General features: G+C 44.0%; 1 long non-coding RNA gene across 1 annotated transcript; it reads right to left on the bottom strand.

Moving 5' to 3' along the window:
• Positions 1–12,221: 12,221 nt before the first annotated feature.
• LOC138686421 (uncharacterized) lies at positions 12,222–15,872 on the bottom strand. Its single transcript, XR_011325792.1, has 3 exons — positions 15,747–15,872; positions 14,803–15,056; positions 12,222–13,090 (listed from the first exon to the last, which is right to left on the bottom strand). It is a non-coding gene; the product is annotated as an uncharacterized lncRNA (long non-coding RNA).
• Between the last annotated feature and the right edge of the window lie 7,172 nt (positions 15,873–23,044).

The raw sequence follows: 23,044 nt of genomic DNA, 5'->3' as shown, positions 1-23,044 counted from the left end.
GTTGCAGGTGATAGCAGCTGGGGTCAAAGCATGCTGGTCAGTGCCTGACCCCCCCCTCACATCGCAGGAGGGGCTCCGCACACCCTTCCCCGGGCTCCTGCTGCTCACAGCAGGCTGCCAGCACTGGGAAAACCCAAAGCTCCCACCTCCATCCATGTGTGTGCACCTCCACCCAGCACTGGGAGCGGCTGGGGAACAGCCTCCTGTTCTTAGGCACGTCACAGGGCACCTTGCAAATATTTCCAGCTGTAACCGTACTCCATTTTCACCGGTGATGATTCTTTGAAGCTTCTTATGTCCCTTTGCATCATATGCCTACAGCAAAGTGCATTGCTCCCAGCTGCCTGTTACCTGCAGCGGCTCTCCTTCTATCCAAGAAGGAGAGGCCACCGCTGCCTGGCAGGGCCCCGGCATGCCGGGACACCCGGCACCACTTCACTTCAGACCCTCTCCGGTGCTACAATTGCTTCAGGATTGCCTCAGACCAAGATGAACTCATCAGTGGTTTAGCCTGTCCAAGGCTAATCTCATTATAGATAATCTTGTTTACCACATGCACTGGCCATAAAACAATGTTAACCGTTAACTCTTGCTCTCCCTACAAGCCAGCCCGTTAGAGACACAAACATAAAGACTGTGTGGGGGAGGTGAATTCCTGTTCCCAACTCCACAACTAGCATCACATCCTTCAAGGACAATGCTGACAGAAGCTTTCCCTGTGAGAATACAGCAGCGGTGCAGCACCAGTCTGGTGCCTGTAGTCACACAGCACATCATCTCCATTCCTCACGTTCACATCCTGAGATCACTTCTCAGTGACAGGTAGTCAAGATCTTCGCTACCAGTGTGGATGTCTTTTGTGATTAAGTTTAACCCTGCTAGGTTCAGCATAGCCTCATGTGAACCAAGGATGCAAAACATTCCCCTACTGACATCTTAAAAATACACCTCCTAAAACACACCTCCTGTTTGCCTTCTCCACTCCGCTTTCATTGGTTGATGCAGCAGGGGACGTGAGAGGGGACCATCTCACACTGCTGGTGTCAGTCCTTGCTAGTGAGAGTTCTGACTCCCTGCGGGGGTCTCCATGGACCACATGCACACCCACAGGGTGCTGCAGATCCTGCCGGAGGCAGGTGCCCAATACAGCCCCCAGAGAGTAGATGTGGGTGCAATCAGTGCTGTGACTGCTCAGCCACTCCCAAGCAGTCTGCGCCTGTGGGGGAAGCTTCATCTTTCCATCCACCTCAGAAGCAGGTCTGCTACTCTGCCTTGTCTTTTGTCTCCTGTGCTTTCATATGCTCATGCTCATTTTGGGTTAATCTCAGCTCAACCACCCTGTCATATTGCCAGCCTGTTGCAATACAGAATTGCGGGACATGTTTACCAGTGGAAGTTTGTGTTTGTTTCAATTAAAAAAAAAAAAAAAAAAAAATTTCTCCTAAAATGCAGGAAAAATTAAGAAAATTATTTTAATCACAATTTCAGATTTTTCATTTTGAATCTTATCTTTTCAATTACCAGGTCAGCTGTGGGATATTCAGTTCACTGCATCATCTACTGGACCTGCTGACATTTTCCTGTTCTTTTATGTCACTTGTTAAATCAGTGAGGATGGCTGCCTCTTAGAACTAACTTATTGAAAATCATTGTTTTTCTAGATCAGTGTCTCTATTTATTTTCAGCAGGTTGAGCTCATAATTACTTCTAAATTAAAAGCTGAAAATGAATGTTTAAATTATTTCCCATTCCTAAGACGATAGTAGTCAATATTAAATTGACAAGTTATTTTTAAATAAACATGCAGAAGTTAAATTTTCATTTCCTTTTCTGAAAAAAAAATACCCCAAACAAAACATTTTGAATTAGGTTTTTCATGTCTTCATCCAATGTAAATGTAAAAAAAGCCTGTCATTTCTGTGAAATTATTTAGTTTCACCAAACAACTTTATTTCTTGCCAAGACTTTTTTCTTGCTGTCCTGGTTTCAGCTGGGATGTAGTTAACTGTCTTCCTAGTAGCTGGTACAGTGCTATGTTTTGAGTTCAGTATGTGAAGAATGTTGATAACACTGATGTTTTCAGTTGTTGCTCAGTAGTGTTTAGACTACAGTCAAGGATTTTTCAGCTTCTCATGCCCAGCCAGGGCACCTGACCCAAACTGGCCAACAGTGTATTCCATACCATGTGACGTCCCATCTAGTTTAGGAACTGGGAAGTGGGGGGGGGCAGGGTTTTTCGCCGCTTGGGGACTGGCTGGGTGTCGGTCGGCGGGTGGTGAGCGATTGCCCTGTGCATCATTTGTACATTTCAATCCTTTTATTACTACTGTTGTCATTTTATTAGTGTTATCATTATCATTATTAGTCTCTTCTTTTCTGTTCTATTAAATCGTTCTTATCTCAACCCAGGAGTTTTACTTCTTTTCCTGATTTTCTCCCCCATCCCACTGGATGGGGGGGGAGTGAGTGAGCGGCTGCGTGGTGCTTAGTTGCTGGCTGGGGTTAAACCACGACACTTGCCAATGTCCTGACCAGCCCCACTCCCAGTTCCCCTTGCAGAGGTGATAGAAGAGCTGAGCTGCCCTCGACATCTGGGTTGCAGAGGAACAGGAGGACATTTGATATCATTGCTAAGATCCTCCAGGCACCTTCTAACACACTTGCCACTGGTTTCCTCTTAAAAAGACACCTTTGGACACAATTAAGGGAAACCCCGATTAAATAAGAAAGAGAAAAAAAACCCCATCAGTTCAGGGGCTGTCATCGCCAGCACCGTGTAACTGACTTCAGCTCCAGCTGCCGCTGAGGCGAGGGCTCCGCCGGCGGGGTGATGCTGCCAAATGCGGCGGGCTCTACAGCCTGCAAAGTCCCTCCCTGATGGGCCTGCAGGGAAATTGTGCTTTTCAGACGTCTCCCCAAATAACAGCAATTTTAGAGTGAAACTCCTGTGTCACCTGTCTTCTTCCCCGCCGTGGAGGTGCTGTGCCGAGACCTCTGCCTGCCGCTGGCAGCGCCCGCCACAGGGACGGCTTCAACCCCTTCCCCAGAAGCTTTCGGAGGGACATCGCCCCTCTGCTAGAACAGCACCCTGTTTGGTTGTTGCAGGTGGGGAGTGGAAAGAACGGTTGGCTGATTTCTTTTTGAACTGTGGAAATAAATGTTCCCAAGCTACACAAATACCAACACACTCACTGCTGCATCACCACGGATTTGTCTGTATGTCCTCTGCTGATACCAGCAAGTATTTCATAAGTATTCCACAAGACAACCTGCCGTCTTCAGCACTGTTTCCACAGACAGCACAGTGGAACAGTAAGTTAATTTCCATCCATAATATTTGAAAATACCTTAATTATGAATTTAGCGAGTCCCCTTCCTATTGCAGTTTTCCCTAAATTATTTCATGGTTGAGTGAGAATTCAGTCATTAAAAAGCAGTAATGAACATGTAGAGTGAAACAAAGCTGAGGCCTTTAGAAGTCTGCCTTGCAGAGCAATGGGAGGAGGGAAAGCCCTTGTCTCTCTGGGACAATGTCTGATCTTAAGCTATAGATCTAGTATTTCTAACATCACCCATGGAAGAAGTGCTTCAACCCTGTCTCTCCCTAACCCTGATCTGCTCTGCTGCTGGTCCCTGAGCACTGCATAGGTCTTACAAGCAGTCTGCACTGGAGATTGCTGCTGAATTTAACGTCATGTAGGATATTACGCACTGCAGCATCAGGAGTTGGAAGGACGTACGTCATCCAGAGCACCAAGAAGTGCAACCGAGCACTTTGTGCAGTGGGGCTAACGCCCAGAGCTGGGACAGTGGTCACTTGCGCAGTGCCATACACCAGTGCCACCTCACTAGACCTCTCCTCAGGACAGCCCCCCCCCCCCCCCGCCCCATGTTTGGCTAAGTGTTTTGTCCAGGGTTAGTTCCAAGGGTGGCAGCTCTTCCCTGTGTCTCTAGTTGTTCGATTAGCAAGAACTTCACATGTATTACCTGGGTCTCAAATTGTCTTTCTCAAGCCCTCCCCTCTCCCTGATCAAAGTTACAGGTGAACATTAAAGAGCACAATAGGAAACATCACATATTAGGCTGTGGTCTCTGGTTTTGGTGGGCATGTTACAGGGAAGAAAGTAGTACTCACATACACAGGTCCATGTCTCAGGCCTGCTCATCCTTGTACTCTTTGATGAAGACTTGAACATCTCTCCAAACAGCCATAAGCAAGGTATGTTCAGAGTGCAAGCACGGCCGGAGATCAAATCCTCAGACCAATCCCACCCATCCATTGCCTGAAGTCACTCCTCCTTTAATGCACCAACAGGGGTATAACCGTATCTTGAAGTTTCTCCAGCTTTGACAAATGCAAACACTGTGGTGCCTTCAGTCCCTGAACTACATATGAAATTAAAATCAGTGAGCAGTTGATATATTAGTTTCTATACCTAGCTATTTTTAATTTTTTCCAAAATCTTGCATATAACATATCCAAATGGCAAGCGTGATTGTGGCAGTGATTACCAGGGAAATATTTGTAGGAATCAGTGATGGAAGTTTAGCTGTAAACCCATCCTACAGAACTTGATTGAAATTTAAGGATTCTTTGGCAAATGCTATTGTTTTCAAAGAGTGGAGACATCATTCTTTATATTCTGTGTTTTATGTATTTGTATGCATCACGCACTAACATATGTATTTTTAAGATGCCATTCTAAAGGATGATCATACTCAAGGATGTATCTACCAGAGACCTTGGGGATCAACTATAAGCTATCGAATAAATCGACAAAAAATGTTTTGGTTTGTATATAAAGAACAAAAGGATGAGTAAGTCATGATTCCTCAGGGGTCAGTATTGGGACTGGTGCTGTTCAACATCTTTGTCGATGGACATGGACAGTGGGATTGAGTGCATCCTCCGCAAGTTTGCTGATGACACCAAGCTGTGTTGTGCGATCAAGAGGCTGGAGGGAAAGGATGCCATCCAGAGGGACCCCGACAGGCTTGAGAGGTGAGCCCGTGTGAACCTCATGAAATTCAACAAGGCCAAGTGCAAGGTCCTGCACATGGGTCGGGGCAATCCCAAGCACAGGCTGGGTGATGAGTGGATTGAGAGCAGCCCTGTGGAGAAGGACTTGGGGGTGTTTGTTGATGAGAAGTTCACCATGACCCATCAATATGTGCTCGCAGCCCAGAAGGCCAACCGTACCCTGGGCTGCATCAAAAGAATCGTGACCAGCAGGTTGAGGGAGGTGATTCTCCCTCTCTGCTCCACTCTCGTGAGACCCCACCTGGAGTACTGCATTCAGCTCTGGGGCCCCCAGCATAAGGAGGACATGGACCTGTTGGAGTGAGTCTAGAGGAGGGCCACAAAGATGATCGGGGGCTGGAGCACCTCTCCTATGAAGAGAGGTTGATAGAGTTGGGGCTATTCAGCCTGGAGAAGAGAAGGCTCCAAGGAGACCTTATAGCAGCCTCCCAGTACCTAAAGGAGGCCTACAAGAAAGATGGAGAGGGACTTTTTACAAGGGCATGTAGTGACAGGAGAAGGGGTAATGGCTTTAAACTTAAAGAGGGTAGATTTAGATTAGATGTGAGGAAGAAGTTCTTCACTGTGAGGGTGGTGAGGCACTGGAACAGGTTGCCCAGAGAGGTTGTGGATGCCCCATCCCTGGAAGTGTTCAAGGCCAGGTTGGATGGGAACTTGAGCAACCTGGTCCAGTGGAAGGTGTCCCTGCCCATGGCAGGGGGGGTTGCAACTAGATGATCTTTAAGGTCCCTTCCAACCCAAACCATTCTATGATTCTATGATTGTTTGCTGCTGTTCTAATCATCCATCCAATGGAGACAGGAGACAAGATTCAAAAGTCCCTCCAAGCATCTGTAAATCCAGCTAACATTTGCAGTTCTAGAGACTTTTTTGCAGGAGCAAAATATTTAACAAGCACTGTGAATATGTCAATAAAAGTTATTTTCTTCATTACAAATGCATTGCATTGAATTTGTCTCCTTTTCATTCCTTCAGGTCCAGCAAGGAAATTAGATGTCCGTTGAATTAAAATTGGTTATTGCTGTCAAATATCAGTTAGAAAACACCAGCATTTTTCTTCTCCCATCTTAGCTTTAACTATGATTTTACATGTGCCTTGGTCTCCACTGACAGATGTGAAGAAATCTGGATATTTAAAAGAATTATACTGGGAACTCCTATGGCTTTCTATGCAGTGTTGCCCCCCCTGATTTACTCCCTGTATATTAGCTATTCCAACTAAAGCAGTAACAAACAATAAGCGAAGAAGTGTCCCTGGCAAGATGCACATGAGCTCAGTGGTTAGCATTCACCACCTTGATGTCTTCCCCAGCTGGAATGGGAAATGAGGAGGGAGTGATGGACTTGCTTGGTGGGTAGGGCAGGGGAGAGGACAGGGCTTGCTACTGATAAAATTTTCCTTTTAGAAATTCAGAAACATTTCTGCACCCTGACCATTAGAGCCCTGCCATGTGGTATAAAACGATGGGTTTAGAGACTACCAAGTGAATCCCATAAGGACAACTTTCAATCTTAAAAGGACAAAACAGACAGGGAGAAATGATCTTGTATACATCACTACCTTGGCATCCCTCATTCATAAATGCTTGGGCATGGACTGTTCTTCTGCCAAGATGCACAATCAGCATTGCAGACCTGAAGGAAAACGTGGGAGAAACTACAGGAGCAAACCTGGAACTGATAGCAGAGTCAGGGAATACAAATGGGTGAAATAAAAGAGATGGTGGTGAGATTCAAAATGTAGGCCAAGCCCATTCAGCTCTTGCAATCAAGTGTTTACCGTCTGCTGCAGCATCGTTCTGCTCCCATCCTTGTTCCCTTCATTCTGAACAATGCAATGTTTCAATCTTCTTTAAATTCAAGGACACCAAGTCCCTGAGTGTCCCGCTCGCTAGCACTGAATAGGAAAACAAACGCACCCGTCCTTAACAGCATCTTAGCTTACATCAGTGATGCAGAACATATTGCTTCAAATGCATACTCTTCTAGGGGTGCCATCCATCCACACTGACAAGAAATAGAGCGTTCCCTCCCTTTATCATGTCTGAGAGAGAGGAATGTGTGAAGCAAAGCTAAATGTGTGAAATGCAAATACAAGTCGCTACATTCTGGTAATACATTTCCTATACTGTCTAGGAGTATTGCAGGGCTCTGGCTCGGGGATGCTAATCTCCCCAACAGATGGCATGTCGTCCCTACCTATGTAGAAAAGACATGCTTCTGAAAAACCAAAGGGGCAGGAGCAACATGAAGCATGCAAGGGGGGGCAGAGTGCCATCCCTCCTATTCACAGCATTATCAGGGCTGGGGATCACAATGGAAACTAAGGGAGATCTATCCCAGGTGTTCTCTCAAAGAAGATACAAGCTGTGTGATTACTCTTTTAAAAAAAGTAGAGATTCTTAGGATTTTTCAATTGGCAAAAACTTTTTTAAAAATAATGTTTGATTAAGTACAGGAGTAATATTATACTAGTGTAATATAATGCGGAGATTTGCATCCACATTTTCTTTCCACACAAACACTTATGTATATATGTATAACATAAATTTCATATACAAAAAGAGTTTGCCACATCTGGGCAAGGCAGACACACACAAATATAGCTGGTGTTACAACAGTTCTATTGGGATATCTTGTTTGGGGCCAATATGGCTATTTCTCAATAATAAACGAAGCCATAACAGAACACTATTCTTATTTAACTACATGCATTGGGCATGGTGTCACTGCATCTATTTAAAACAAAAAAAATCATGACTGAACTGAAATAGTTATAAAATTTGGAACTTATAAAAGGCCTAATCTGAACTAGCTGTCCTTTCTAGAAATTTCCAGTTGATGACATTATTATAATGCATTCTTTCTTCCCCCAAAGAATTTGAAAACACTATTGAAGTAGTGTGTATGACTTCAGTACCATGGGTCTTTACAAATAGGTCATGAGCCACATGAGAACACATCGCAGAAGAACAAGTGTGTCTGGACTCCTTACTGAGGCGAGCTCACGTGTATCCAGACAAATGCTTAATGACGAGACACCAGCATCAAGTGGTTGCCACATGGACATGGTCTATTCTTCTGGAAGTCACTAAGGGCTCTTTGGAAAATAGGTTTTCATGCATGAACAAGGCATTCTGGGAGTGGCAGGAGCAGTGCATTGAGTTCACATGTTATCCTGGGGTGCTGCGGCACCCGACGCAGCTCGTGCTCCAGTCGGAGCCTGTCCTGGTACTAGAGCACCTGCATCACCCGTTCCCCTTCTGCATTCCCTGCTGCCACAGGGTAACCATAAAACCCGCTGTCCCTAAGCGATGGCACTGCAGATTGCCACAGAGCCTGCGGTAGTTTGATATCTTTGGGGTATTTATACTGTTAGATTTATTCAAAACTGGTTGGTATAGTTGAAAAGTTCAAAGAGAGGAAAAGCAGTGAGTTAACAGATCCGTAGCATGAGTGTATAGATTGAGTTTCCTTAGGAAACCAACCTTCAGTAGTAGTACCACTATGATCCCTGAAGAAATTGTGTGAGGATAACTTAATTATTTTTAGTATTTAATTATTTTAAGCATTTGGGGATTCAAGAATTTTGCTGGTGGCAACTTGAGAAATGTCAATCATTTTTATCCAGTGGAAAATATTATATTTAGTTCATGAAAGAAAAAAATAAAGAATGACACTGTCAGTGCTTTGAGACTTTTTCCTGAGATGTGTTTAAAGTACTTAGTGCACGGAGGGACAAAAAATCCTGGTGCAACCTCTGCAATCTATAAAACTACTGGTAAGAAACAGCAAAGGTAATAGCCAGTGCTGGTAGAAGCTCAGGGGGCCTTCTGACAGAGCTGACAATTCATTTTGCCACAGACTTGAGGAAAAGTTGGTGAGGTCTTTCTTACTGTTTCTTACTATGAACTGCAAGTATTATAGTCCCTGGCAGTCTTCTTGTGATTTATTCTCTGCATAGGTGCAATTTGACCAATCCCAAATTTCCTTTCACAATATCATAGACATACTAAACAAGTATAAGACATACTAAACAAGTATAACACTAATTTTATTACTAAAAACTACTTTCCGAGTAGATGACTAGTAAAATACTATTTTGCTAATCCAAAATGTGATCACTTTTTTTATTTCCCAAATGGTGTTAAAGTTACCCTGCATTGGCCAGCTTGTAGCCTTTTGGATGCTGAGCTATAAAAGGCAGGACCAAGAGTCAGGATACAGCCTTAGAAGTACATTGCGAGTAGAAAAGTGAATGCCAAATTCAAACCTTTAAGAAAGGTTATTCATCTACAAGGTAAAATGAACAGGACAGGACACTGATCTTCCACATTTTTATTGACTTGTATCTGCTCTGCACTGCAGTTAACCTAGGAAAGAGTTGCACTGTCTTGGCTCGATTAGAGCAGTCTATCCCAAATGCTTACGTTTATAAACTAAATTTATCCTATTTTGACACAGGAAATTTATTCCTGAAATCCAGTCAAACTGAAATCAAGGATAATGTGGTGTCTTAAGCCACATCAGAAAAATTAAACATCACCATCATTTAAATTTGGATTTGCACAATGGCATGGGCTTCTATTGCACCTGGAGATATTCTCCATAAACTCTTGATAAGAGCTGGAAAACACCCATAGAGAATATTTCTCCTTCAAATATTGCACTGAGGTCTACATTCACCTGACTGCTCTGGACTTACCAGGATTAAACCTTTGTAGCTGTCACCTAACTCTTCCTGTAGGTATTTCACTCCAAAACTCAGAGCCTCCAAACCTCCTTATGGCCACTGAGCAACGCTGAAGATGCCTCCCAAAGTTTCACGATATATTTTCTAGGCCTGGAAAGGTCATCTTCTGGGCAAAGGTGTAACCACCTGTGTCCTACCAGGTTGAGAAGTAAAACATGTAACACTCCCAGAATCCACAAACTGATTTTTCTGCCTGTCCTATTTTGAAGAAAGGTAAAAATTGCACTGAGGAAATTCTATAGAGAAAACAATTTGCATATGCCAACCTGCTTACAAGTCTCTTCTGCTGCTCCTAAAGGCCACCAGTGTCTCAGCTCAATGCAATTACTGCATTGTACAGCTTATCACACCAGCCATTTTCTTTTCCTCCTTTTTTTTCAGAGCAGAGCCTCGTTAAGGGGAAATATGACAGGTCCAGTCAGTGTTAAATCCAAACTCTCAGGTTAGTTCTGTATTTGGAGGCAACCTTAGGTTGTGTGAACTTTCATTCAACACAAAAGCCGCCTCCTGGTACTCACACTCTTTAATGGATTTGTACCATTTACAGTAGTTGTGCTTGTCATATTGTTTTCTCCAAAATTTTGTCTCTAATAAAGATTAATATTTATATATGTGTTTGCATATATATACACACACATATTTCCTTGAAATGTCTTTCAGCACTCTGGTAAAACACCAAAAAGATATGTTTTAATGGATTAAAAGGATCCCTGTATTTGTTTTCACTCTGCTATTCCAAAATGTCAGAAATACCAATGAAGTGGTATTCACCTGAAGTGAAAATGCAGCAGCATCCTATCTTTAAGCTTGAATCATTCTGAACAGAGGTCCTATTCCTCTGAATTCTTCCTGTCCTTCAATTTTAACTCTCTTGTACAGCCTCTCAGACAAACAACAGGAAATAAACTATAGTTTTATTTCTCTACAAAAGCATTTAAGAAAAATGAGTACTTTTGCTTCTGTGGGTCAGAATGTTGCCACTGTAACATTTCAGTACAAACACACAGAAATGGCTTACATACTAATTTAATTCCTTGTTTAAGATGTAAAAGTGAGACTTTCAAAAGCAATGCACTTTGTGTACTTCAAAGCTTTAGTGAAGACCCATCACTCGCTGCCTTGACCTTGGCACTTCGGAGCACTTGTCTGCAGAGAAGCCCTCTCCCTGCCACCATGTGTGGGCTGGGGCCAGGCTGGCTACGCCTGCCCCGACAGCACGCCGCTGCTACGGCAGATCCTGCCTCTGCTCGGCAAGGGTTTTTTCACCATCATTGCCTTTCACAGCCACCTCATGCATTCAGTTGCCTCCCAGCTTTCTCCTGATTTCAGGAAGTTTCAGTTTTCACTAGAAAAACTGCAAACTGGTTTTAACTGAGATTAAGATATGAAAAATGACAACTTTTCTGATCCTGAGAAGACCATCTCTAAAACTCCTATTGAGCTTAGAGCTCATTTAGCCCAGAGCGAGTAAGAGAAAAGGAAGGAGCTGTAGGACCTCAGCACCATCGAGCCTGACCGACCAGGCAGGGGCTGAGTATCCACGCTGCCCTTGGCTGCTGGTACCGACGCTTGAAAGAGCCCTTCCCGCTTGGGTCCTGCAGCACCAGCTGCCTCCCTTTAACCAGGCACACGAAGGCAGCACACGCACGCACACACGCAGAGCACGCACAAACACCCCCCCTGCTCTGCAAGAGCCTTTCCTTCAATTCCTGGCCTGGGGAAGGTGAAACATAAAAGCACAATTTGTAGCACCACACGAGACAGGATGTAACCACGCAGCTGCGTGAGGGGGCTTGCAAAGGCAGAGCGAGGTGGGGTTCACCTGGGGGGGGCTCAGAAGGCTGTCTGTCCTTTATGCTAATGAAAACCTTTCCCTCCGTGACAAGGTACAGAAGCTAAACTGGGCGCTGCTTTATCACAGGCACCGCTACTCAAGAACAAAGGCAACAACTGGAAAAAACAATATTAAAAAAGAGGCTGAGCCTTTCCCACTCACTAATTTTAGTTTCAATTCAAAGCAAGAGGCTGAACAAACAAGCACCGGACAGCACGGGTGCTGTGGGATGCCGGCTCTCATGCAACCCCGGGGTGTGCTCCGACGGCAGCTCCGCGTGCACCACGCTGTGCTGCTGTCTGCGGGCAGCCTTTTGCAAAACGTTACCGTAACTTCCACAGTTGCCACTGCTTAACAAACCATGGCTTAAGCCATTAACGGAGCTGAGCCAAAATGAGTAAAATGACGCTCAGGGCAAATTTGTCCATTTTCTGGTGTGTCTTGAATCTCAGCTGGGGGAGGGTGGACCGAAGCAGTTCTCTCACAGTGGATGTAGCCTTGCTGGGGGGAAAAAAAAAAAGTCACATTGCAAACAGTAACTGCACAACCCTTTCAGGAGGTATTCATCGATTTGCAAGGTGTGCTTCACTCCACTCTGACTGCTGGCTTCCTTAAAAAAATCAAAGCCAAAAAGTAATACCAAAGTCGCATCAACAATGGCACCAGCCACTGCTGTCCTGTTTATATGTCCTGAGTAAACAGAAGGGTTTGTTCGAAGAGAACCAGAAAACCCCCTACCTTTTGTGGGCACTTCATTCAGTTTTTAAAAGGAGATAGAAATGACATGCAGGCTATATGCCTTTTGCGAGGCAAAATCCAGAAGCAAATCCCAGAGCAGGACCCTTCAGCACAGGGAGGCGATGCTGCTCAGGAAGGGAACCATGCTCACGTAAGGGGCTGATGATGCTGCTGGAGGTCAACCTCTCGTCTTTCCTCTCAGGGCTGTGTTTGACAGCATTGGCCCCTCCGCTTGCTACCCCTGTGGCAACGCAGAGCTTTGCTCCCTGGGCTGCTAACTGCCCGTGGCAAGCCCTTACCAGACCTGCCCTGGGAGCCAGCCGCACGGCTCTCGACTGCCTCACCCTCTGCAAGAGTAACCAGTATAGAGTCTCTGAACCCGGCATTTGCAAAAGATGCAGTGTTGTTCCCCAACTCTTCCCTGTGCTTTATGCAGGGATCATCTTCCCCGGTGACTAAGATGCTGCCCAATAGATGCCTTGTGTTCCCAACATGAGGTACACCAGAGAACCCCTCGGTGGAGCAATGACATGGGCAGTATCTTCAGCTTTGCCCGCTGCCAGGATGGCTGGATGGAAAGAGTTTCTGGGCAGTACACAGCCTTTCTCCAAGTCGCTGCCGAGCTGATTAAACCTACGGCACGACTCTCACACTGGCGTTATGCCACACTTGCAGAATTTGTGTGGCACAGCACCTTCCTGAAGCCAGCAGAACCACAAGGTGTCTAAAATAATAAAATAAACGTAAGTACAAATAAAACAGTAATAAAGGCTCGGGATCCTGGGTTGGGCTGCCTGCACACGCCCCAGTCACGAGTGCTCCTTGGCACCGGGAACAGCAATGCAGGAAGGAGCTAAGGAGCTCCTCAGGAGTCAGTGTGGGGCTGCGTGGGCCTATTAGCCCTGGCGAAGCTCCAGTGATACAAGATCCAGTGTAATTTTCAATACAAATGGAAACACAATGCAGGAAGCCACAAACCGTCTGTATGAAAAGCTAGCTTAGGTCTGCAGAGTTTATTAGCCTGGGTGCCTGGCCACAAGAAAATACCTAATTTGGACCGCAGCTAGGCCTGGAAACCACACAGGATGTTTTTGCTGGCCTGCATGTAAGCAGTGAGTAGGTGTCACCTTGATTATCCCATGTTATATATATCTTTGAGGAGGACAGGTTATTTTGCACCAGGAGTTCTCATGATGCATAATTAGTATGAAGAAATATAGGAAGAGGTGAAAGAGCATTTCTTATATTCATTCTTGCATAGAAGAGCTGTAACTTTAACTATAATTAATGGAAAAAGACCTGTTTATGTCCAGTTTCACAAATAGCTGGATCCCACTGTTCCCTAAGCTGGGCAGTCCACAGCAGGGCAAACTTCACCAAAGCAGTGGTGAAAGGGGACTTAAAAGAGGGCATTCCTATGGGACCAGGGGCAAAGGAGGCCAAGCTGCTGCAAACCACACCAGGAGCAGAGGAGCTGTGCCCCTGGGGACCCACCTGTGCCCACGCCAGCAACCGTCGCACTCATGCACAGGGCTCGGGAAGATCTCATCTCTTTAGTAAGGTCTTGAAATGAAGTTTCAAAAAGGCAAGGGGGGGCATTATTCAACATCCTGCTGCAATTCTGGGAAAGAGACATGGTTCAGGTTTGCTCCTTACTTACATTAGTATGCTGGGAGGATGCAGAAAGGATTCAGAGCGGTCTGGCCTTGAAGGGATGAGACCCGGGCTTTGCTGTCATGGAATATTAAAGCGTTGGGTTCATGTTGCAGATGAAGGTACAAGTTAGGTACCACATTGCTCAGTCCTGACAGGACTGAGGCGCTTCTAAACATGACCAGAAGCAAGATTTCAGATACCATGGGAGCTTCAATGTCAGAAATACAGGTGCCTACTAATTTAGGCCCATCAAGGACTGAGATCAGCGTGTATTTGGAGGAGCTCGGTTTGACAGACTGGGGTGCTCAAAGTGGGACTGAGGTGTGCAGGAAATTTGTCAGTACTTTTGCAGACTTCATCCTCATGCAAGTTACTTACTTAAAGCTCATTTTTAAGCTGAAACACTCCAGTTTCTCCCTGTGGTAAAATTTGAAAGTCACAACAATACAAAACCAAACCACACCAACAAAAAAAACCCAACCAAAACCCCTAGCACACGAACTGTAAAACTGTGCATTCTGCTTTTCCTGTGTGAAATTTGGAAATTTTGTGAATTTATGTGTTCCACCCAGCTGTGCAACAGAAGTGCCAGCAGACATGCAAAACCCCAGGTTTGTGGTCTGGGTATTTGCAGTGCAGCAGCAGCAGCAGCAACCTGGAAGTGGGGCAGTGAGACCATGTATTCAGGAACAAGTTTGCACCAGTGGTGGTATTTAGAAAATGTGCTTATCAGACAACTCTTTTTTGAATCTCCCTTCCAGTTCCTGCTTTGCTTCTTACCAGTGTGCCCAGTGTAGTCTGTGCCAGGACTGCAGGGCTGCGTATCAGCACGGTGACCCTGGCAATGATCCTGCAAGGGCCAGAGCTCCCTGTGGAAGGCCGACAGCTAGCAGGGTGGGCCATACCCTCTCTTGCCTCTCTCTACGCAGTCTTTCACATGTTGAGTTGCTTGAGTCATTTCCCAAGCTGTTGATCTCCGTTAACAACCTTGTACGCAACTCCAGGCTGCTGGGGGCAGAATGGTCACTGCTTTCCTACAGAAACAAGTGCAAGGACAGATTTTTTCCACCAGAGGAATTTTGCCCCTCTTTTAGACTCCGCTTCTAAAGGAAAGTATGCTTAAAGCTGTGGAGAGTGTTAAGCAGTATCCCAGGTTACCTTTTAACAGGAGAGTATCACCCTTCTCTTACACCCTTCTCTTACTCTTACACTCCTTAGAAGATCAAAAATTACCATTAGACTGTTGTGTAGCAAGACAGAAAAGCAGTGTCTCATGGTGATGGACTGGATTACTCCACTGACTTTTACCTTCAGCAACAGGCTCCATGTATGTCAGGACATAGTTTAAAAGGAATGATCATCTTTTTAATAGATCACATACTGAGTCACAAGCTACATATTCAACAGAAAATCAAACTAATTGCTCACTTCTTCTAAGATATCCCTGAAGGATAATCGACCTCTGCAGAGCTGTTTCTTAGTTGGAAACTAAATAATTAAGCTGAAGAAATGCATTTCTCTTTCAAGTTTCTCTCTGTATTTTCTTTTATTCTTCTTTGTACCAAATACACCAGCATGAACATAAGCTATTGACTTTAATTAAAAATCAAAATTAGCTCTAGTTTTGTTTTGTTAAATCCACAGCTGAAAAACAAAAGAGACTGTCAAGACAGAAAAAGAAAACATTGCAACCTTCCTGCCAGTTCTCATCCCTACCCACTTACCCAGCAAATCGTAAACATGCCGTGCAGCATCTTCTTCCTGCATGTAACTCAAGAGTCTTCAGCAGGATTTACTGCACATGGACTTCAGCTCGTAACAGCACCTGTGCAGAATATAAATAAAGAAATGGACAGTACCATACCATGATAGATTTGTGAAGCCCCCAAATTTGATAGGAATCTTCTTTATTAATTTAATCTATTACTGGCTAATTGGTTATGTACTGTAATTCTGCAAAGGTCAATTCTTGAAATCACCAAACAATAAGAAGGTAAACACTAACAAGTCCTAATACAATAAGAATGTTAATCAATAGTCTAAATGAAGCCTTGTATTGCCAATGATGCATGAAAATATATTATTCTTAGGGACTACAAGCATGGGTTTCACTGAAAGCAATAAAATGAAATGCCATGTATTTTGAGAGAAATACAGTATTGTATTGGGTTTGCATGGCAAGGTTTTGGTAGCAGGGGGGGCTACAGGGGTGGCTTCTGTGAGAAGGTGCCAGAAGCTTCGCCTGTGTCCGACAGAGCCAGTGCCAGCCAGCTCCAAGATGGACCCACCGCTGGCCAAGGCTGAGCCCGGCAGCGACGGTGGTAATGCCTCTGGGATAACGTATTTAAGAAGGGGGGGAAAAACTGCCGTTGGAGAGAGGAGTGAGAACACATAAGAGAAACAGCCCTGCAGACTCCAAGGTCAGTGAAGAAGGAGGCGGAGGAGGTGGTCCAGGCGCCGGAGCAGAGGTTCCCCTGCAGCCCATGGGGAAGGCCATGGTGAGGCAGGCTGTCCCCCTGCAGCCCAGGGAGGACCCCACGCTGGAGCAGGTGGATGCCCCCAAAAGAGGCTGTGACCCCATGGGAAGCCTGCACTGGAGCAGGCTCCTGGCAGGACCTGTGGATTCATGCAGAGAGGAGCCTATGCTGGAGCAGGTTTTCTGGCAGGACTTGTGACCCCCTGGGGGACCCACGCTGGAGCAGTTTGTGAAGAACTGCAGCCCATGGGAAGGACTCACAATGGAGAAGTTTGTGGAGAACTGTCTCCCGTGGAGGGACTCCATGCTGGAGCAGGGGAAGAGTGTGAGGAGTCCTGCCCCCTAGGAGGAAGGAGCGGCAGAGAAAACGTGTGATGAACTGACCGCAACCCCCATTCCCTGTCCCCCTGCGCTGCTGGTAGGGGGGTAGGTAGAGAATCTGGGAGTGAAGCTGTGCCTGGGAAAAAGGGAGGGATGGGGGGAAGGTGTTTTAAGATTTGGTTTCATTTCTCATTACCATACTCTGGTTTGACTGGCAATAAATGAAATTAATTTTTTCCCCAAGTCGAGTCTGTTTTGCTTGTGACGGTAATTGGTTGAGTGATCTCTCCCTGTCCTTACCTTGACCCATGAGCCTTTTGTTATATTTTCTTTCCCCTGTCCAGCTGAGGAGAGGGAGTGATAGAGAGGCTTTGGTGGGTACCTGGCATCTAGCCAGGGTCAACCCACCACAAGTATAAACAGCATCTGTAAATACTGATTGTACAATGAACTTTTTTCAAAAGAGAATCTTCAAGGAATAAGCCATTTCACTGAAAAGCTACTTTCTTGCACAAAAAGTAAAAGGAAGAAGAGTGCTGATGCAATAAAGAAATACTTGACAAGGGCCAACTCTGAACTATATGGATGTAAAAGGAGAACATGTTTATATATATTAAATACTGCATTTTAAACATATGTAAATATTTATATACATTAAACTTTCATAAACTTGCTTATAAACCTGCAGCCTCACCCCAGGCAGAATCCTACAGCTACCCGATTCAAACAACTGTGCCAAGAGGACAGAGTTACTGCAGATGTTCACCGCTGTAGGAGGAAGGAGACTTCACCTGGAGGCTTGCTCCACTGTATTGTTTTATGCCCATTTAGAAAATTCCTGCCTTCCTGAGTTTCTAACTGGTTCAGATGAACGTTAAGGAAAAATGGTATTTTTAAATTGTCTCTGAATTCTAAAAGGCTGCAGAATAGTGTTCTGTTTGTAGGACCAATTTAGCTTTATTAAGCAGCATGACATAGACTAAGTGAGCCAAGATAAGCTTTGTACAGTGTGTTGCAGAAGCCAGCAGCAGCAGCAGAAGCCAATCAGTCTAGAACCTGATTACTGGGAGCTGAGCTGACATGCTGCAAGGAAAGGTGTTAAAAAACCCTCTTCTCACTTACTCATCCACCAAGCTAGACACACCATTTCACCTCTGATATTATTGAAGGAATTTCTCCTGGCAGCAGAGGTTTGGCAAACCATACTTCTCAGAAAATATTTTTGTGTTTCTCCATTTTCATTAAACCTCTTTGCCAAACTGCCAATTGTGAAGGTCATTTCACTTGCACGGCATTGTTAGAATATATTTCACAAGCAGTGTAGACAGCACTTACTGTGAAATCTGTATTTCTTATTTTCCTGCTGGTAGGAAAATAGAATACTTAAAACCAGTTGGGAACCTAAAGAGTTAGACCTGCTACAGGCAGGTCTTAAATTGCTATTATAAAAAAGTGCATTAGCAGGTTTGATCTGAGCAAGGAGGGTGTGCTAGTTTACTGTATTAGTCTGATTTCTTCCCAACTAAATTCTGCTCATGAATTTTAGAAGTATTGAATTAGAGGAATCTGGTTTTCAGGGCCAGGCATGGATGCTGGGAACAGTCATATAATAATGTACCCTTATGTTTTAGGCAGAAAAAAAGGAAGTGTTATTCTTTCTGAACATTTCCTTCCTCTTTAAGTCTTCAGATCCTCTGCTTTCTGTAAGGTCATTGCATGAATTTAAGATACACCATTCTGGAAACTAAATTAGCCCTCATTTACTGGGAAGTTGAATGCAGCCAGACTAATGGTGGTGCAAATATAATTGGTTCCCAACATGTGTCAGTGTGTATACTCCTCAAGCCACGGAAAAGATGCATTATGGGACTAATTTTTAAATGTTAATGGATATTGGATGTTTGCCAGACACCCAGCTGTGCACAAAACATTGAGATGGTAAATAGCTCTTGATCTGTTTAGAAACAAATTATAATGGCTGTTTGGATTCCACATGACTGAAGGCATGGTAACCAGCACAGGCTCACAGACTGACCCTATTAACTGCACTAAGGGGAATGCGCCGATTTTTAAAATCAAAATAAGAGACATAAAATAAGGCTATTAAGATGCCATTTACATTATTTTAGATTAATATTAAACAAACAAAATCCCAATGACAACCTATAGCACCTGTTACCATTGCCTACATAAGCTAACTTTTAAGGGAGCTTTTTTGCTAGGAGGTCAAAAAGAAATCACTCAATTAATTTGATTCTAAAGCTGAGATCTGAGTGAAAAGCTTACCTGCACTTATGGAATAAAATCTCTCCTGCTGCATATCAGCAGTGGGTCTCACTGAGATGCACCAGGGAACAAGACCTCTCTCTTCATTTGATGTGTAGTTCTCATAACTTTAATTTAAAGCCTATGAATATCAGTATTTGCAGGAAATTCTCTACTTGAAATGTCTTACTAATTGTATTCATTTGGTCAGCAAAGTCCAACAGGGAATTTTTAATCAGCTGGATTTGGTGCTTTTGATTACTATACTGTAGCATTAGCAGAAAGCATCATTTTGCAAGTGAAAAGTGTACTAATTGTCAGCAAGACAGGAGAGCTCTTTTCAGTAAAGCTGCGTTTTCAGCAGTTTGAGACGCCTTTTCACAAATAAGTAAGACAGTCACATGTATATTCAGGAGATCTCCCCCTTTAGGATTTTGCTGTTTTGGTTTGAAAAAATCTGGAAAAAAGCTTTCAAGTCTAGGATATGATCTGTCTACTTACAATACCAAAGTTTCTCCATAAAAAAATGGCAAAACGGTACGCGATTCCAAGCAGAAGAGCACAGTGTCATTGAATCAACAGGGAATGACTTAAGACTGCCTAAGAGCTGACTATGCAATGATGTCACTAAATCATAGCCTGTCAATAATGCAAAATTTGTACTCCCCAAGTAACTTCACAGCTACAGCTTTGTGTCTTGAATTTGTGCTTCTTAGCATCTATTCTGTGGGTTGGTTTTTAACTGGGTGCTTTCTGCTAATTTTGGTACCTAACATAGCTTGTTCTCTATGATCTGGAATACATTAATGTATTAGGAAAGGAAGCCTGAGAGTCACTTCTCAGATTTCTTCAAAATTAATTTTCTCTTTCTCAAAAGAAGGTTGCTTTAACCGAATGTAGAACATCTACGAAAATAAAAGCATCCTGACCATTAGGAAATATGTGCAATTCCAAGAGGCACCATCAAAACATGTCAAAGGAGGGTATTTTTTCCCTGACAGCTCAAGAGTCCTGATCCATTCTTACAGAGTAAGTATAGATCTTGGGGAAATGTTTTCCTTACTGCTGATTTCAAGTGCTAAAAAAATGAGATGACAAACAAAAAAACTCCCTTCCTCAACCCTGTGAACTTGCTTGAGAAGCCACGAGACGAAGCCTGCCCCCACAGAGACATGCTGCCACCCTACTGCAGGCAAGAGGGCATTGCTGCCATCCTCAGCCCTGCACAGCCCTGGGCAGGTTATTTCAGTGGCATCGGGAGACCCGTAGCAGAGGAGTTGTGCTCTCCCTAAAGAGGCCGGGCACTCATGGCCTGGGAATCGCAGAAGCTACTTTACCTCCACTCCGCCAGCAGAATAGGAGAAAGTCACAGCACTGTCCGCAGCTACAGCAATACTGGAGAGAGTCAGGGTTTGGGCATATGAGCATTGGCGGTGAATTGCAAGGGTGAAGGAAGAGGGAAGCTGGGGTGGCAACTGGATCTCCTCTGAGCTTCAGGAGGGAGAATTTTATGCCTTTGATGCTGCGCCGAGGAGATAGGCTGTGCTGCCAGCTCATGCTTCCTCCGCCATTGGCAATAGGCAAATCGCAACTAGCCGATGTCCCACAAGAGCAAAAAGGGTGAAAACAAGCTTGTTGTTCATTCCTCATCCTGGCTGGGGTCTAGAAGGAGCATGCCCGTAGCCACATGCATTTCACACCTTTATAACGCAATATATTCCATCCCAGCTGCAAGCAGACAAACAACTGGGACTTCTCTTTCCTAGTAAATCACTGATTCAACATCAGGATTCAGACAGCATGACTACTTCAAGGACCAAGCTATGCCTTCAGTTATGCTAGCATAAATCTGAAATAACTCCACTAAGACTGGAGAATTTATTCTTTATTTTCAAAAGCAAATGAGAATAGAGTCTGTCCAGCAGCATTCAGGGTTTGAATGCCCTACATCCAAAGTGTGTTTTCACAGATGCAGAGTAATTTCATTAGAGTACTCTGCAAAATCTTTTACTTGCGTAACTTGTTTCCATTTCTTTTTAGTGTAATGAGATTTCATGATGAAAGGCAAATACAATCCAGTATAGCAAAAGTGCATGTTATGCTGATCCTAATAAGCCCAATGAAAATCAATAATGCTGCTAGTTTCCCTGAAATCAGCCTATGTAAGCTCCAAGCACCGTGTTCTGCCTAAAGCAGAGTATTAGCAGCTTATACAAGAGACATTTCCTAGTAGAAAATCTGAAAACAACCACACTCGAGGAAAAAAAAATAAAATATACAGTTGTTACAAAAAAAAAAAAACCAAAACCAAAATGGGGATAGTTGTGTCCTGTACTTAAACTGTGGGTAAAAGATCAGTTCCCTTCCCTTTCCACCCAGTTGCCAGCTGCTATCCAACTGCCGTGCTGACTGCAGCCTGCACAAGGGCAAGTTGCCAGGCCCCGGCGTCTCCGTCCCCTGTGAAGAACAACATTGTCCAGCCATTTGCTGAACAAGGACGAGAAATTTTGCTCTGAGAGCAGAAGGTCCATTTTTGCTGGCATAGAAATGAGGATTATAATAAAACCGGAAAAAAAAGTCAAGCTCACTTTATCAAGGAATGGTATTAAAAATTCAGGCAACCTGCTGCAATCAACTTTGAAAAGATGTGTGTATCGTCTATCATATTTCACTCCTTTTGCTTGTAGCTTGCTCTGCATTCAGTAATGGGAAATCCTGAGTTAAGAGGGGAAGAGGGGGCAGATATGAAAGCAAAGAGAAGAACACGCAAATGCCAGAAGTGGAAAACAGACAGTTCTTCTATATCTTTAGTCATATATAGTATATCTGAGAGTAATACCCATCATTATGTAGATTTTTATACTGCATGCATTTCAAATAAAATCCTTCTTTGAAGTATGCCTCTTCTTAAATAAGCTAATAAACGTAGGAAGCTTAAATTATAATTTCTACTGTATCAGTAAGCTATTTTTTCTTCGCATAAGAAAATGTTTCTCTGTAATGATCTACCTTATGAATGACCTGGGGAAATAATTTCAGGTTTCTTTAAAATGCAACCATTTGTTTCTTATTGGTGAGTTCAATTTCACTAAAAGTTATGGAGTGAGCAGCAATAGCCTATTTGCGATATTGGATAGCCAAAGGTGCATAATTATTTCCAGTTTACTATTAAAACAATATCTAAATAATTCAGCATGCAGTTGCTCTTTTCTTTTTTTAATGATGTACTATTAACAGGTTGACAGATTTGCAAGAGTGAGGCATTTTACGTTTTTTTTGAATTAGGAAATTCTTACAGAAGCAAATGTAAGCACGAGCTTTTATTTTTGTGTAATGTTTGCATTAGAAAGTCTTCCCTCAGGACAAGAATATATTGAATTTCTGCGAGTGTGTAACTTCACGTAAGTAGCATATTTGTATTTATTTACCAAACGTAAGTAGGGGAATTCTGAATAAAATGATTGTAGATACAGACCACACATACGTAGCATATAGAAATATGTGCCATGGATAAATCGGAAATGTACTTCTCCCTCTGACAGGGGGATGGGGCACAGCTCATTCTGCCGAGTTCAGAGGTTGTAACAGCTTATGCCTGTACATCACAGGTATACAGTACTGTTGCTATGGAGACTGGCTCAAATGAGCAGGAAATTTCATTTTGATAAAGTTCTATTCTTGGGCAGAGGAAGAAGGCTCTATATTCAGCATCACATATGGCATTTCTTAATGTCTGAGACACACGTTTTGTAAACAACACCAGACTTGAAAAGCGAGTTGCATTTTCCCCTCGTGGTATTAGCACCTGTAAATAACACCTTGGAAGCGGGTGCTGCGGTTGGGAACATCCCCATAACACGGATCCGCTCTTTTCCCTGTGGAGCGCGGGCAGCAGCACCGAGGTATGCGCCCACCCGGCTGGCCACGGCCCGGGCACACGCTCCTCAGAGAATCGACAAC

This window comes from Haliaeetus albicilla, chromosome 8, assembly GCF_947461875.1.
Source record: "Haliaeetus albicilla chromosome 8, bHalAlb1.1, whole genome shotgun sequence".
NCBI classification, from domain to species: domain Eukaryota; kingdom Metazoa; phylum Chordata; class Aves; order Accipitriformes; family Accipitridae; genus Haliaeetus; species Haliaeetus albicilla.
Note: the sequence above shows the minus strand (reverse complement) of the source record. Positions and strands in the feature narration are given on the sequence as shown.